This window comes from Polyodon spathula, chromosome 20 (assembly GCF_017654505.1).
Source record: "Polyodon spathula isolate WHYD16114869_AA chromosome 20, ASM1765450v1, whole genome shotgun sequence".
Lineage (NCBI taxonomy): Eukaryota > Metazoa > Chordata > Actinopteri > Acipenseriformes > Polyodontidae > Polyodon > Polyodon spathula.
This window is the reverse complement of record NC_054553.1, coordinates 15,857,477-15,873,666: the sequence shown is the minus strand read 5'-3', so window position 1 is coordinate 15,873,666 and position 16,190 is coordinate 15,857,477. Positions and strand designations below refer to the sequence as shown.

The 16,190-nt window shown below is 40.6% G+C and overlaps 1 protein-coding gene across 1 annotated transcript in view; it reads right to left on the bottom strand.

Moving 5' to 3' along the window:
- Positions 1-16,190, bottom strand: part of LOC121295490 (plastin-3) — a 513,951-nt gene that overhangs the window by 497,344 nt on the left and 417 nt on the right. The window lies entirely within an intron of this gene.

Below are 16,190 nucleotides of genomic sequence, written 5' to 3'. Positions count from 1 at the left end.
CTCTGCTCCTGGCGGTGGAGGTGGTGGAGGCAGAGGCTGCTCCTGCTGCTCTGCTCTTGGCGGTGGAGGTGGCGGAGGCAGAGGCAGCTCCTGCTGCTCTGCTCCTGCCGATGGAGGTGGCAGAGGCATGTAGTCTCTTGGCGACGGAGGTGGGAGCGGTGTGTTGTCTCCTGGCTACGGAGGTGGGAGCGGTGTGTAGTCTTCTGGCGATGGAGGCTCTCCCTCACTTGCTAGGGACTGGTGCGGCTATGCCTCACTTGCAGGGGACTAGTGCGTTGGCTCGTCTCCCTATGGTCCTGGATACAGTGTCAGGTCTTCTCTTGATGAGACCAAAGGAGGGACCCCTTCCATATTGGCAGCCAGGTAGTTGACCACCATGGCTGCGATGTTTCGGAGGGAAATTGGGTGGTGTTACTGTTCCCAAGTTTCCTAACGCTCCCCATCTCTGGCCCACAGCAGGTTGATGACCTTCGGGAGGTCTCTTTCCAGGCCACCATCAGGGTCCGTCAGCCAGTCCCAGATCTTCCTCGATGGTGGCCCTCGAACAAGCAGGGCTTCTCCCACTGATGCTGGAGACAGAACCAGCAGGCACTCTCCTTCTGCTGGTGGAGATTTGGGCTGTGGATGCTCCGACTCACTCTTCGTAGGCTGTGGGCGCACTGACTTCTCCCTCTTGGGCTGTGGACGTTTGGCCTCCTTCCGTGCAGGCTGTGGACGTGAAACCAGCAGGCATTCTACCTCTGCTGGTGGAGATTTGGGCTGTGGATGCTCTGCCCTCCTCTTCCCCTTTCCCCTTCTCTGCCTCCTTCTCCTCACCTTCCTCTCCTGGGCCAGTTCCTCCTCTCCCTCTTGGTAGGGGCAGACAGCCACCGCGTGCCCATACACCCCACAGACAAGGCACCAGCCTTGGTCCTCCAGACCACTGAGGAGCTCCTCCAACTCTGTGCAGCCATCTCTCCAGCCTTCCTGTTTTGGTGTTTTTTTTTTTTTTTTTTTTTTTTTTTTTCAAAAAAAACCACTGCGGTTCCTGCTCTGGTCTGGGTCTAGGAGGCGCTGGTAATCCCATGATGACACCACGTGTCACAAAGACAGCTGGAGTGGGGGACATCAGACCAGAGACAGGAACCAGGAAATAAACGACAGAGAGGTGGAGTTTGGTGGAGCTGAGCAAATGGTCTCACTTAGCATTTAATAATGCACAGACAGAAAATAAAAGGTTACAAGACAAACAAAACACAGGACACGGCACATTCGCCAAAACAACAGATGAAACAAAAATGGACTAACACTAAACAAACACGGTGAGCTGATATTTTACATATTATTATTATTATTATTATTATTATTATTATTATTATTATATTACCTCTGTCTCCAATCCCGTTCTCCACTCACCAAACACACAACACCAATTGAGTGAAAACATGCAGTTTTTATGCAGCTGTACCGAGACTCGATTGCTAATCAATCATTCAATTGGAGTCGCGGTACAACTGCACGTGAATTAATAAAGTGCAATTCCCCGTGCTCACATATTATTACATTTTACTTGCACGTGAAGTGCTGTGCAATCCTCGTGCCTAAATACAAATATACATTTTAAACACACGTGTCAGTTTATATCCCGTGTACCAATGACTATACACCAACATTAACACACAACATACAACACAAAATACACACAGGGGCGGGTGCTTTGCCACAAGGCTGCACTGGGAATATAACAGTAACCCAATGGTGTTGTTCCAATGTTTCTCTAAGGGATACTGTTGGGAATGTATTTTTTGTTGCCCTCTCAGTAATATTTATTTTTACATTTCATTGTATTCCATATCTCCAGTCACATTAAAAGCAGCTTAATATAGAACTCCACCATCTCATTTATAATTCGCACCATGACCTTGTTACAAGTTCCTGTTGATCGATCCCAGGATGTAAGTTTGTTATTGTCAATTTTGTTCTTTTGTTTTTCTTCAATGGGAGTGGGACTATCAGTGCCCAGGGTCACTTTAGCAAATATTAGAAAAGAAAATAAAAAACATTTCCACATCAGTGCTCTTCCCTATCCTCATGTTATATGAAGTCTCTAATGTTGCCATGTGTCTCCATGTCGGTATGTATTTATTGAGGTCTTTGCCCTTAGGAGCCATTTCCTTTCCACGCTGCATTAAGCAAATCTATTGGGAAAAAACTCCCAATGGGGTTATTCACATTAACCAGCGTTGCTTTCAGAGGTGGATTGTCTGACTTAGACATTGAGTACCATTGACCCAGACATTGAGTGCCATTGTGGACCACAATTGTGTCCTGGTTACTCACTGTACAGCAATGAGTGGTTGTGATGTCCGCCCATGTCTGGCAGTGACAATGTGAATGAGTTGAAAAAGGTTTGGCAGTGGTGCCAAATATTATTGTATTTTATTATTATTATATGCCAAGCATGGCCTTGCTAATCACAATGAATCAGGACTGAGCATATGTAATGACTTCATTATTTACTGTGATTCAGTTTTAATTATGGGACCATTATCCTTCTGCTTATGTCAGCATCCTTAAAATGGTATAGAAGGTAATAAGTGAGGATCGAACACAGTTGTGTAGAAAGAGCCAGGTTCCATCTGAGAGTTCATTACAGAGCACCTAATAAACAAATTCAAACTGTGAAAGAAATATATCTTTCACTTTGTGACAGGAACTACTGCAGTACAAAGCAGAGGAGGAGAAAGAGTGAGGTGACATTGTATTGTGATTTATGGTGTACTGACATCTGTAATGGGAATGCATGCGAGTCCTGACTGCAAATGCAGGTCAGAAAAAGGTTCCCCAAGTGGAGTGTAAATTATAACTGTTACTTTCTCTGCCAAATGCCTGTCTGTAGGCGACTTCTTCCATCTCTACTTTCCTCGATTTTCCTACCTCTGAAGAGTCTATGTAGAGACAGCGCTGATATAATAGCGGTTCACTGTGGAGTCGACCCGTGGGGTCTATAGAGCAGAGACTCTGATATAATAGCTGCTCACTGTGGAGTTGAAGCGTGGGATCGATGGAGCAGAGACTCTGATATAATAGCTGCTCACTGTGGAGTTGAAGCACGGGGTCTATAGAGCAGAGACTCTGATATAATAGCTGCTCACTGTGGAGTTGAAGCGTGGGATCTATAGAGCAGAGACTCTGATATAATAGCTGTTCAATGTGGAGTCGACCCGTGGGGTCTATAGAGCAGAGGCTCTGATATAATAGCTGCTCACTGTGGAATTGAAGCATGGGGTCGATGGAGCAGAGACTCTGATATAATAGCTGCTCACTGTGGAGTTGAAGCATGGGGTCTATAGAGCAGAGACTCTGATATAATAGCTGCTCACTGTGGAGTTGAAGCATGGGGTCGATGGAGCAGAGACTCTGAGATAATAACGGCTCTCTGTGGAGTTGAAGCGTGGGGTCGATGGAGCAGAGACTCTGATATAATAGCTGCTCACTGTGGAGTCGACGCATGGGGTACATGGTTTCACACTACGCAGGATTGTGACCCGGCAAGCCAGAACCCTGGTTGGGACATGGGTAGGAGCACTAGTATGAAAGGTTCTTTACACAGTGATATTGACCTGTATTGCAGCAGTGGGTTCTGAGTCACGACTGGGTCATTCCTACCAGTCAGTAATGGGCTGCAGTGTCAGCTTTTTCAGTATATCTGAGCAGTTCATAAATTTCCATGCTAGAATGGTAATCCCTGAATGAAGGTGTGTGGAGACAGGGGAGGTGGCGGGCAGCACAAACAATCTCACATTCATCCATTCTGAGCACTCACACAAAGATCTGGATATCAGTAGTGAAAGTGGCTTCATTCTGAGCACCCACACAGAGAACTGAACTATAGTAATGAAGATGGCTACAAATCCTTTCAAAACTTTTTCTGAACTCATATAGTAGCAACATGGTATAGCCCTAAGTCCAACTTAGCAAATTTGCTTAGCTGACCGTATAATTAATCTATTTGTCTGTGGAAGGGTAGTGTTGTGATCAACACTAGCACCGGGTATAGCAGAGCCAGGAGACAGAGAAAAACAAACAAACAAAATATTTAAACAAAACATCAACAATAACACACCCACAAAGACTCCCTCAGTGTAGAGACAAAATACACAGTCTGCTGCTCCCAGTCCTAAACTAACTAACCAGAGACCTGGCTCCCAGCTACTGTTATATACAGATGACCTTTCCCAAACTGTGAATCAATTAACCAATGTGGAAATGGCCTGTCAAACTTAAATTCAAAATACACAAAAGAAATTGACTATTTACATGTGCAGGGCCCCATACCCTGCTAATGGATCAAAAATAAAACACTGGAGTAAACGTTTGGGAACCCTGAGAGGTTCAAGTGATTACAATCAATGCACTGTATCTATGAAGTGGACAGTGTCACAGTATTTACAATGTCTGCTGAGCAGACAGGACCTCATTCAATGCATAGTGTCCATGTCTTCTTTGCTCCAGAAGTCTCACAAGAGCAGATCCAAGCTGGTTTGTCTGCAGGAACTGAACAGCTTACTTTTATATCCAACAGGCCTGAGAGATTTCTTATTATTTTTGTAGCATTGCATGTTTAGTATTTATCCAGCTGAAGGTTAAATTACAATCTATTTATTTTTCTCCCTTTGCGTTCTCTGTGTAGCACAGAGAGATTGCTCTTAGTATAACGTGAGTTTTCAGACAACTGACGTGCTTTTCCAATCTAGTTATGTCATTGCGTGGCAGCTGTCTGCCTAGTTGCACCACAGTGACCTGTTTGTGCTCCCTAGAAAAGAGGTAGTTGGGGGGAGGGGGTTGAAAATTATTTAAAAGGAAAACAGTTGGCATCAGCATGTGTAATGTAGCTCCAAGTCTCTATTAAATGCAGTATAATACAACTACTTTCCTTGCTACACTCTAGCATTACTGAAACAGAGGCACTACACAAACACCCCATGAAAGAACTGCAGTGCAACTGGAAACAGGAAAAGAGCTGTTTTCAGAGCTGAGGAACATTAGGAATCATGTGTCTCAACATTATAGCAACAGTGGGCATGAACTGGAGGGTCCTTTACAATTAAAGGAGATATGCTTCAAGTACACTTTCTTTCTTTCCCCCTTTGGTGTGCAATCAGTCTGCTTCCCCATTATTGGAATTGAATCATTTTTACATTGCAGCCGTCTCTACGTGGCTTTGAGCTTGTTTGAGGAATGGTTGTTGTTTGACCATACATCAAGGGATACATACATCAAGTATTCTACAAGCAAGTTCAAAGCCTGGTATGATAGAGACCTTTACAAAACCAGAAACCAGTAAAAAAAGAATCAATGCCATTCTTGATATGAAACAAAAACCCTGAAAAACAAACAAACAATATAGAGCACATTATCTGCAAACAGTTTACCACAAAGAGTGTAATGAATGGTTGGGTATTTAGAACGCTTTCTTAACAATAAAATGAAATGATCTCATTCTGGCCGCCACACTCCAGATGCGACCCTATTTTTCATTGGGTGACAATATACTTTCACAGTGACATAATCATGTATACCAGAAGCGACACAGAGGCGATGCTACAAATTGCTATTGACAAAACTGTGACTGTGACAAGACTGGTACATATATTAATCAACATGATGTGGAAATTATGAATGTCTTCTCTGATGATATTTCAGTATATATGGAAATAAATCATACATACCAGCCTTCGAAATGGACTCCTGTATATTGTCATTCAAATCTGTATTTTTATAATTGCGATTATCTTTGTCATGAAGTTCTGAGTATTTTTTCAACGGTAAGTATTATTTTTTCTTCCTTCATTTTGGATACTGCTTCAACGTGCTGGACCACGTGCATGGAAGGTGTTCTCTGATTGCTCAATACCCTAGTTGACAGGCGTCAACCCGCAAAAAACAGGATTCAATCCTATTTATTTCACATTGCTCCAGTGCCGCCCCGGTGCCACTGCCATGTCACCTGTGGTGTGAAAGATCCTTATTAAAAGTATAGGCTCTATTCATTTCGCTGCAGTTTTGTTTGCTGCATCGTGGCCGGCATGTGGAGGCCTTAAGACACAGCACAGGGGAACGATTACCAGCAGGCTGAATGGGATTAATAGGTTTCGAGCTAGGTACTTAATAGGCATAAGCCAGGTTTAAATGTTTGAGTTTTTTGCATTTCCTTTAGATACAATAATGTCATTGTTTTACTTTTGCTCTGTTGATAGTTTTTAGATTTAATCTTCCTTACATGGGACAGGAGGTGCTGGTGACTCCATGGTTTATTTTTGTTTTTATTAAATGACAACATTCATTTAAAGCAGGGAGTCCTTTGGCCAAATGTGTAAAACAAACAGCATGCTGATGTCAAAAATACTGATACTTAAAGTTATAAGATCCAGGTCCAACAGTATCTACAGTATACAGTGCCTATAGGTAGTATTCGCCCCCCTTGGATCTTTACAGTTTACTGTGTTACAACCTGAAATCTTGATGCATTCAAATGAGATTTTTTTCCTTTGATTTACACAACCTACTCAACATGTTCAATGTGTGAAAAAATGTGTGTTTGTGTGTGTGTGTGTGTGTGTGTGTGTGTGTGTGTGTGTGTGTGTGTGTGTGTGTGTGTGTGTGTGTGTGTGTGTGTGTGTGTTTGTGTATGTGTGTGTGTGTGTGTGTGTGTGTGTAAAAAAACAAATCAATTAAAAATAAAAACCTGAAGTCTTCATTAGATAAGTGTTCACCCCCTTTGCTATGACACTCCTAAATAAGCTCAGGTGCAAAGAATTCACACAATAAGTTAAGTGGAGTCCACCTGTGTTCAATAAAGGTGGTTCATATGATTTCAGATTAACACACCTGTCTTGTAAGGTCCCACAGTTGGTTAGTACATTTCCTAACAAAAACTACATCATGAAGATCAAGGAACGTTCAAAGCAAATCCGGAATAAGGTTCTTCAAAAGCACCAATTAAGGGTAGGATATAAGAACATTTCCAACATATCCAGTTGGGTAGTGCTTTCAAAACATGAAGACAAAGCAGCTTTCAAAACAACTCCGGGATAAAGTTGTAGAAAGACACAGATCAGGGGAGGGGTATAAAAAGATTTAAAAGGCACTGAATATCTCTTGGAGCACAGTCAAGTCAATCATTAAGACGTGAAAGGTATACGGCACCACCCAGAATCTTCTTAGAGCAGGCTGTTCTCTTAAACTGAGCAGCCAGGTAAGAAGGCCATTGGTCAGAGAAGCCACCAAGAGGCCAATGACAGCTCTGAAAGACCTACAGCGTTTCATGGCTGAGATGGGAGAAACTGTCCATGTGTCAACAATAGTTGAGGTATGAGGTACAAATCTGGCCTGTATGGAAGAGTGGCAAGAAAGAAACCATTTCTGAAAAAGTCCATGTAATATCCCACTTGGAATTTGCAAAAAGGCATGTGGGAGACTCAGGGTCTCATCAAAGATGGGGCAAAAGATTCTGTGGTTCGATGAAACAAAAATTGAACTATTTGGCCTAAATGCAAAGTTTCATGTCTGGCACAAACCCAACACAGCACATCAACCAGGTAACACCATCCCTACTGTGAAGCATGGTGGTGGCAGCATCATGCTATCGGGATGCTTTTCATTGGCAGGGACTGGAAAACTTGTCAGGGTAGAGGGAAAAATGGATGGAGCTAAATACAGGCAAATCCTTGAGGAAAACCTGCTTCAGTCTGCAAAAGACTGGGACAGAGATTCATCTTTCAGCGGGACAATGACCCCAAGAACACAGCCAAAGTGACACTAGAGTGGCTTAAAAACAAGAAAGTGAATGTCCTTGGCCCAGTCAAAGCCCAAACTTGAATCCTATTGAGAATCTGTGGCAAGACTAGAAGATTGCTGTCCACCAACGATCCCCATCCAACTTGACAGAGCTTGAACAATTTTTCCAAGAAGAATGGACGAATATTGCTCGATCCAGATGTGCAAACCTGGTAGAGACTTACCCCAAAACACTCACAGCTGTAATTGCTGCCAAAGGTGGTTCTAGCAAGTATTGACACGGGGGTGAATACTTTGAATTTTCAGTTTTTTAAAATTTTTTCACTAACTGTTGTTGAGGGCTATGACCTTAAATAAATCACATTATCCTCCAAAGTATAGCCAGCACAGGCATGGTTCAGAGCTTGAATTCAAGGTAACCCCCTGGCCATTAGGACTAAATGGATATCCAATTAGGATATCCAAACAAAAACCATAAAAAACAAGAAACACATTTCATTTGTTTATATTTTCACCTTGTAGCACATGAAAAGAGACAGATATTTTTCCAGTGCTTCCCCAACATGTCTACTGCACTGGATAACAATTTGAAACTGATTGAATAAAAGGATCAAATTCGACATGAGTTTTTATAAAGCCCAAGGGTCCCCAAACCTCTCCAAACCTCTCCAAAAATGAATATTGTGTGAATCTGTATGGCCAGTCATACACTAGTTTCTTGAGCAAGATCTAAAAGGAGGTAACCTTCTGGCACCTCACATGCTATACATTGCCACATGAATTTGATTTTGTAATCCTCTTTTTTACTTATTTGTCCAATATTTCATTCAAAATGTGGCCTTTTTGGAGAGCTTTGGGGTGCCCGAAATGTATCCATGATGAGTATGCATGACAAATACTCTCAGTTCATATGCCACAACTGTCAGGCACATTGCTCTCACTTAACTGTGTGTTTGTGCAGGAGAATGTTGCTACTGAGATTTTTTTGTAGCTCTGAATTTTCAGTACCTGACTGTATTTTTGTTACTCACTTGCTTGAAAGTATGTAAATGTCAAGAAGCGAAATAATGAGATTTTTTTTTTTCCAAAATAAAGTGTTTACACTCATTCAAGCCCTGCTGACAGGTGAACATTATAACAGTATAACGAGAACATGATGGGAGACTACATTTGGGGGCTGATTCATGAAAGTGATTTACAGTATAATAGTAAATCTCGAAAAACTACTCACTTCTAAATCTTTTGTAGTCATTTTTGTATTACTTTAGTATAACTACATGTTAATTTGGATTCATATGTTGTGTTTTTCTGACTTTATGTGAACGAAAAGACACAAATTCGCCTGTTTTCTCATTGGAAATAGGTAAATTTCAAAATATCACTGTCCTGGTCACAAAAGCAAAGTTTGTGGGGAATAATAGCCATTTGCTATACTTTTGAGGCATAAAAAATTAGGAAATAACACTTACTACCCAGGCTTTTCTAATGTTGTAAACCTTAGCTTTAGTCAAAACTTTTTGGAGGATTTAAAAAACAAAAATGACTTCACCATGTTGTGGCATTTGCAGTTTGCCAGTCTTTCTGTGTACCTCTTTTTTGTCCTTATTTAACATCTTCGTTAAGGTTAGGTTTAAATTTACCATGTACAGTCTAAGGGTGCCTTCAGGGATGTAATTGTGTTAGGAAGCCTACGTTTTTCATTTCTACCATAATTTTCTCTGTCGTGCTACTCATTTAACTAATTTTTCTCCTTGTGCCTTAGCTTCATAAAGTCGAATGAAACCTGTTGAATAATGTTAATCATTAACATATTGAATTACATACTCGCTTTGTAGTTTTCCATATTACTTCTGTACTACGTTTTTGAAGTAACGAAAAACTTAACGACTGACAAAAATTAAAATTTGTCATTTCCACCATTTCTATTCTATGTGAACGAAAAGACACAAATTCGCCCGTTTTCTCATTGGAAATAGGTAAATTTCAAATAATAAATAGCCATTTGCATTTTGAGGCATAAGCAATTAGGAAATAACTAACATGAACATACTGTACTACTAATTTATGGCTTAGGTTTATATGTACAGCTAAGGCCAAAAGTTTCCCTATACAATTAACAAATTTTGCTTCATAAAGTTTCTACAGTTAACATGAATTACATACCGCTTTGTAGTTTTCCATGTACTTAACGAAAAACTGACAAAAATGAAAAAATATGACATTTTAAAATCTAAAAATAAACTATTATCTAAATTTTGTTATCATATTGTAGTTTATTACATGAAAATAAAATAAAAAAAAAGAAAAAAGAAAAAAAAAAGATCAATCCTAAAATTCTAGGTGATGCAAAAAGTTTGGCCACTGCTGCAGATTGTCCCTGGAATCGTGACTGTTCCTAGCAGAGTGAAGCACTGCAAACAGGATACATTACAGAAGGAAGTACGGTATGGAAAAGCAGCAGAACCCATGGTGAACACATGGTAAAGCCGGGCAAATACACAATATAAGTATGTTGCCTAGGATAAACAAGTCTGCTAAATAAACAAATAATAAAAATGAAAGCACTGAAAACTGCAAATGGAATCTGGTAACCTGGGTGAGCACATGGAAAGTAGCGTCTCGCTCTCACAAACGTTGCGTTTAATTCTGTGTGATCATTCTCCTCAGGATGGTGGTTTTGCTATACTTGTAAAATTCTGCAACAAATACTTACAGCATAGGGCCTGTAAGTAGCAGCCTTCGTAAATTATGATCTGTACCTATTTCTTTGAAATATTGGCAGTACACCTTTAAGAGTGAAATATTGGCAGTACACCTTTAAGAGACGAGAGCCCTTTCTATCTACTCTACTGCATCATCTGACTCTGCGGTTCTGAGAGCAGATAATGACAAACTGATCCAATGCTGGGAAGGTCAGTCTATTTATAATGTTTCCTGCTTTATTGAGCCCATCTGCTTTCCGCCTGCAGTTCTTTGTTCTCTGGGTAGAAGTGGATAAGAGTGTGGGTGGATTTTACCAGACTGATAGCCTTGTCTGCTTCTTCAGGTGTGCCAGCCCTGGTTCATCCAAGCCAAGATATTTTTCATACTTGCTTTAATGTTCAACTTCAACAATTCACTGGCAAAAAAAATATCCCATCTGGCAAACATCGTCTGCCCTAAGCAATCTTTTAAACATCCACATTGTAAATAAAATACATGTTTGTATTTATTCAGTTAACAGTTTTCTTTTTACATTTACATCCATTTTATTTATTTATTTATTTTCAAAGATAACTTTGAGTTTCCTCATATTGTACCCTTATTTTCTTCCCCAATTTTGAATGTCCAGTTACGCTCCCTCACTGCAGCAATTCCCCTCACAGCTCAGGAGAACTGTTCTGTAGGTCAGTGGGCATCCTTCAATTCACAACAAAACAATTGTAAACAATATAAAAAGGTAAGGTGGAGGAGAAAAAGTAGCAAATCAGAAGATATCATCCATCCTTACTGCATATATTAAAAACGCAAAGACAACCAGAGTTTAGTTTAGGCAACCACTCGTTTCAACAGTAGCTTCCACTGTTGATGCTCTTAAGAAATGTTCTATGGACTTTTAGGACGCAGGTCAAAAAATGGCTTGGGGAGAATTAGTCATTATAGAGCACTGCCCAGCTCATATCTACCTCCTACTTATTTGTGCTCAAACACACTCACGTTGTAGATGCACAGCTTACTCAAGGAACAATCTGTAGAATCTCTTTACCTGTGCTAAATGAAGCAGCATCTTGCAAACAGAGAATGGATTAGCATATGAGCTTTCGATCCATCATTTAGACACACCTGCAACTACAGAAATAAAGGCCCTTGAAACACAGGTTTGGAAATTAATTTGGACAGGTTCATATTCATTGGCCCATAGACATCCCTGAAAATAATTGCTTCAAACAAGCAAAAAGCTATAGTAAGTATGAAACCTCCCTGATTGTGATATTAAGTAGAGTAGTGCATGGAAACCTAACTAATGAAAGAATGTAGTAAGCAGATGGCAGTACATTGTATGTTAGTTTACATTGTGATTCTGCATTGAATGGGCTCACTGCTTTTCAGAAACACAGCAGCAATGTTGGGTACAGCATGCTTGAGCAGCAGAGAAGAAAACTACCATGAGCTTTGAGAATGTAGCCCTTAGTTTCTTAAAGTTCTAGATTATGAATTAAGGTGATGATTTATTCCAGTAACTTGACTGTTGTATTTATCAAAGAAGAAATAGCATGTCAAGACAGGGCACTGAAGGAATTTCTCCAATGACTCGCAACAGATAGGTGAGTTTCTGGTTTGAGTCCAGAAGTGTGTGTTTTGAAATAGCTTTTCCATTTGCTTACCCAAGAGCTGTAAGATAAACTTCAAGCCATCAGCCATCAGACATCAGCCACACATAAATGGCACTAATCTTAGAAATACTCTCACACCAAAATATGCTTTGTTTGGAGCAGACAAATAAAGAAACAAGGACATATTTATAAAACTAATGAATCTCATAAATTATGTACTGGTATTATAATAAAATTATAAGGAATAACTCCCTGTACAATTGAAAGAGACCAGTACAGACACACTGGTGGAGACTTTTTTTTTTTGTAAGTACCGTACATGGATACCTGCCAAAACAATTTCAAACAGGTGTAGGTCTGCAGATTCAGTCTGCAGGGTGTTTCTCATGTTCTGGGTGGCTTGCTTCAGGGAACTCTGCAGCAAAGCAGATTCAGAGTCTGCGGGGTGTATCTAATGTTCTGAGAGGGGCTTGGTACAGGGAACTCTGCAGCAAAGCAGATTCAGAGTCTGCAGGGTGTTTCTCATGTTCTTGGGGGCTTACTTCAGGGAACTCTGCAGTAAAGCAGATTCAGAGTCTGTAGGGTGTATCCCATGTTCTGGGTGGCTGGGTTCAGGGAACTCTGCAGCAAAGCAGATTCAGAGTCTGTAGGGTGTTTCGTAATATTCTGGGAGGCTTGGTTCATGGAACTGCAGCAAAGCAGATTCAGAGTCTGCAGGGTGTTTCTCATGTTCTTGGGGGCTTACTTCAGGGAACTCTGCAGTAAAGCAGATTCAGAGTCTGTACGGTGTATCCCATGTTCTGGGTGGCTGGGTTCAGGGAACTCTGCAGCAAAGCAGATTCAGAGTCTGTAGGGTGTTTCGTAATATTCTGGGAGGCTTGGTTCATGGAACTGCAGCAAAGCAGATTCAGAGTCTGCAGGGTGTTTCTCATGTTCTTGGGGGCTTACTTCAGGGAACTCTGAAGTAAAGCAGATTCAGAGTCTGCAGGGTGTATCCCATGTTCTGGTAGGCTGGGTTCAGGGAACTCTGCACAAAGCAAATTCAACCCAGTCCCTCAAGAGCCTTTATTAAATTGTTTCGCCAACTTTATTTATTGTAGCATCAGCAGCCTATTTGCATAACATGGTTACTGTAATATGTCGTGTGAGGGATAACCCGTTTACACAGAAGTGTGTGTGTCATATTGCAGGTGTTTCTGCCCCTGTCCAGGCTGTGTTTGATGTGCCACCACTCTGGCGCTCCCCTGGGAGTATGAGGATCCTGCTGACTCACTGCAGCTGAGTAAGCAGCTGACTCACTGACTGCATACCCAGCATGCTGCATGCAGCACATTTTGCACAACAGCTCATTGCACTGGAAGAAGAAAACAAAGCTTCATGCAGCTACAGCACATTAGCACAACACATGCAGAATAACTTCTTTTAGTGTTAAATAAAAAAAATGTTCCAGCACAAACTCAGCATGCCCTGTCACAGTCATAACGTGTAGATGAGGCCTCAATGTTCATTGAGCGTCAGCACCAGCTCTGTGACCCACTTTGTTCTCAGTGTGCTCTGTCACAGTTACGTCAAGTGTACATGAGATGCAAATTTGCAGACGACACAAAACTGGGAGGGGTAGCCAACGCCCAATCAGTAACTTTAATAATACAAACAGATTTGGACAAGATTCAAGCTTGGCCTGACACGCGACAGATGAAATTTAATGCATAAATGCAAAGTCTTGCACATAGCGCGTTAAAACATTAGAGGCAAGTACAGTATGAATAGTAATGAAATAGAGATGGCTATGTATGAAAAGGACTTGGGGGTAGTAGTGGATGAATCTCTTAAGCCAACTAGACAGTGCGGAGAAGCTATAAACAAGGAAAACAGAATACGTTTCTGGTCCCCATATCATAAGAAAGACACTGAGGCATTGGAGAGAGTACAGAGGAGAGCAACACAATTAATTCCAGGATTGAAGGGTATGCCATAAGAAGATAGATTGAAAGAGCTGAATCTACATAGCCTAGAAAGAAGGAGAACCAGCAGAGTTAATACAGTTATTTAAAATTGTCAAGGGATTTAACAAAGTAACTGCTAAGAATTATTTTTTTCAGGTCACAGAGAATAGAACCAGGGGCCACAGGTGGAAGCTGAAGAAGGGCATATTCAGAACCAAGGAGAGAAGATGCTTTAGCATGGACCTGGTGGTGAACCATTGGAACAGGCTGCCGGACAGAGTTGTTGAAGAAGACTATTGGATCCCTCAAGAATGGACTGGATGCTGTCATGAACAATACTGTATAACCCTCTCTGTAACCATAATAAGAGCTTTAGCTAGGCGACTGGAGGAAGGGCAGTCCGTTTAGCCATGGATTCCCAGAGGTTTAATTTCCCTACTAAACTACTAGGGTTTTTTTTTGTTTTCCTCTCCTGAATGCTAATTGGCCATGCTTGCGTCAAGGCAAGCGAGCACAGGTGGGCTGAATGGCCTTTGTTCTAGAATTTCTCATGTTCTTATGTTGATGAAATGTTCTTTCTAGATGAAATGCCTCAATGTTCATAGCGCTCCATAGAGATCAGCACCAGCGCTGTGATCCAGTTTGTTTTCAGTAGCTCTGTCACAGTTATGTCAAGTGTTGATGAGATGCCTCAATATTCATCGAACTCCATAGAGATCAGCACCAGCGCTGTGATCCACTTTGTTCTCTATGTACTGGTACAGGTGGTCCGTGGTGTGACCTCACCGATTGCAAGATTACTACCTTCATGAGACAGAGCACACAAGGGGTGTGTTTTCAATGTATTTCATCAATTAACAAATTCATCGCATGAACTAGCTTTATTAATCAATTGAATGTGATCAAATAATAATTATAAATTAATTAACAGATATCTTTGTCCTGGTGTTTAATGTAAAGGTTTTTTTGTTCAATGTTTTCGACAGTAACCTGTTAAAGCAATGTCATATCGTATGGCACTTGACAGTTCACCTGCTCTGTTTCATCATTTAAAGGAAGATGTCAAGAACAAAGCCCCTGCTGTGTCTTCTCTCCTGGCACTCTGCAAGGTCATGGTGTAAAATCTAATCTACAGCTTAATGAAAGGGAAGCCAGAATTATGTCATTCAAGAAAACCACATGCCACATGGATTACTGTATGGGAAAAGCAAAAAAAGAGAATGTGGAGTGTGGCCTTGAAAAAATTGCTTTTCAGCAAGAAGTAGTACAGCCACAGTTCAAGACATCTCAGCAATCCAGGAGGGGTGCTTTGTTAAGTAACTGTACAACATTTAAAATACAAATAAATACAAAAAAGAATTGACAGACTACAATGTAAAACTGAAAAGAGAAATAGAGAAAGAGAGATAGAGAATTTCAGTTTGTTTGCTGACCTAATGCAAATTAACCAATTTGTCAGTTAATGAACATATTAATTAATCAATAATCAATTTTATTTATTTATTGCAGCTTTTCCAGTACTTTTATAGCTGTGTCTATGAAACAGTGTTTTATTTCCATGTTATATTCATGTATTGTTATTATACATTATTGTAATAGTTAAGTCTATAACTATCTTAGTGTCTTGTCATTTTGCATCATTTATTACTTTTCCAGACTTTATTTTAAACAGTGCCAAAATACACCCATTGTATTGTGCCCTGTACAGTACTTTGCCTTTGCCACTTTTTGAAGCAAATGAAGAAGAACATTTCACAACAGGAATTGCAACGCTATAAAAAAGTCAAAAACAACGAAGGAGACATTATTGGCCCCATTAGTTTCTTGCCAGTTTATACAGTGAATAATATTTGATTGTTCTCTGAGATTCAGACTTGTTTTATAATAGGTTCGCTTCCTGTGAAGCAGGTTTTAGGACCCCTGTAAGTCTCATTCCTCGGTACTTTGTTTTCACGGCAGCATTGTAAAAGGCCACCCAGCATATTTGCTATGTTTTCTATAAAAATCCAAATCAAAACGTTTGTTTTGTCAAAGATATCAAACCAGAAATGAACAACTAAGACATCTTGTTCAGGAGTCATTTTATAAGAATTGTAATCCATGACAAAAACAGTGCTGCTAGGAGCAAGTAAAAGGTTTGAGAATGTGGGTG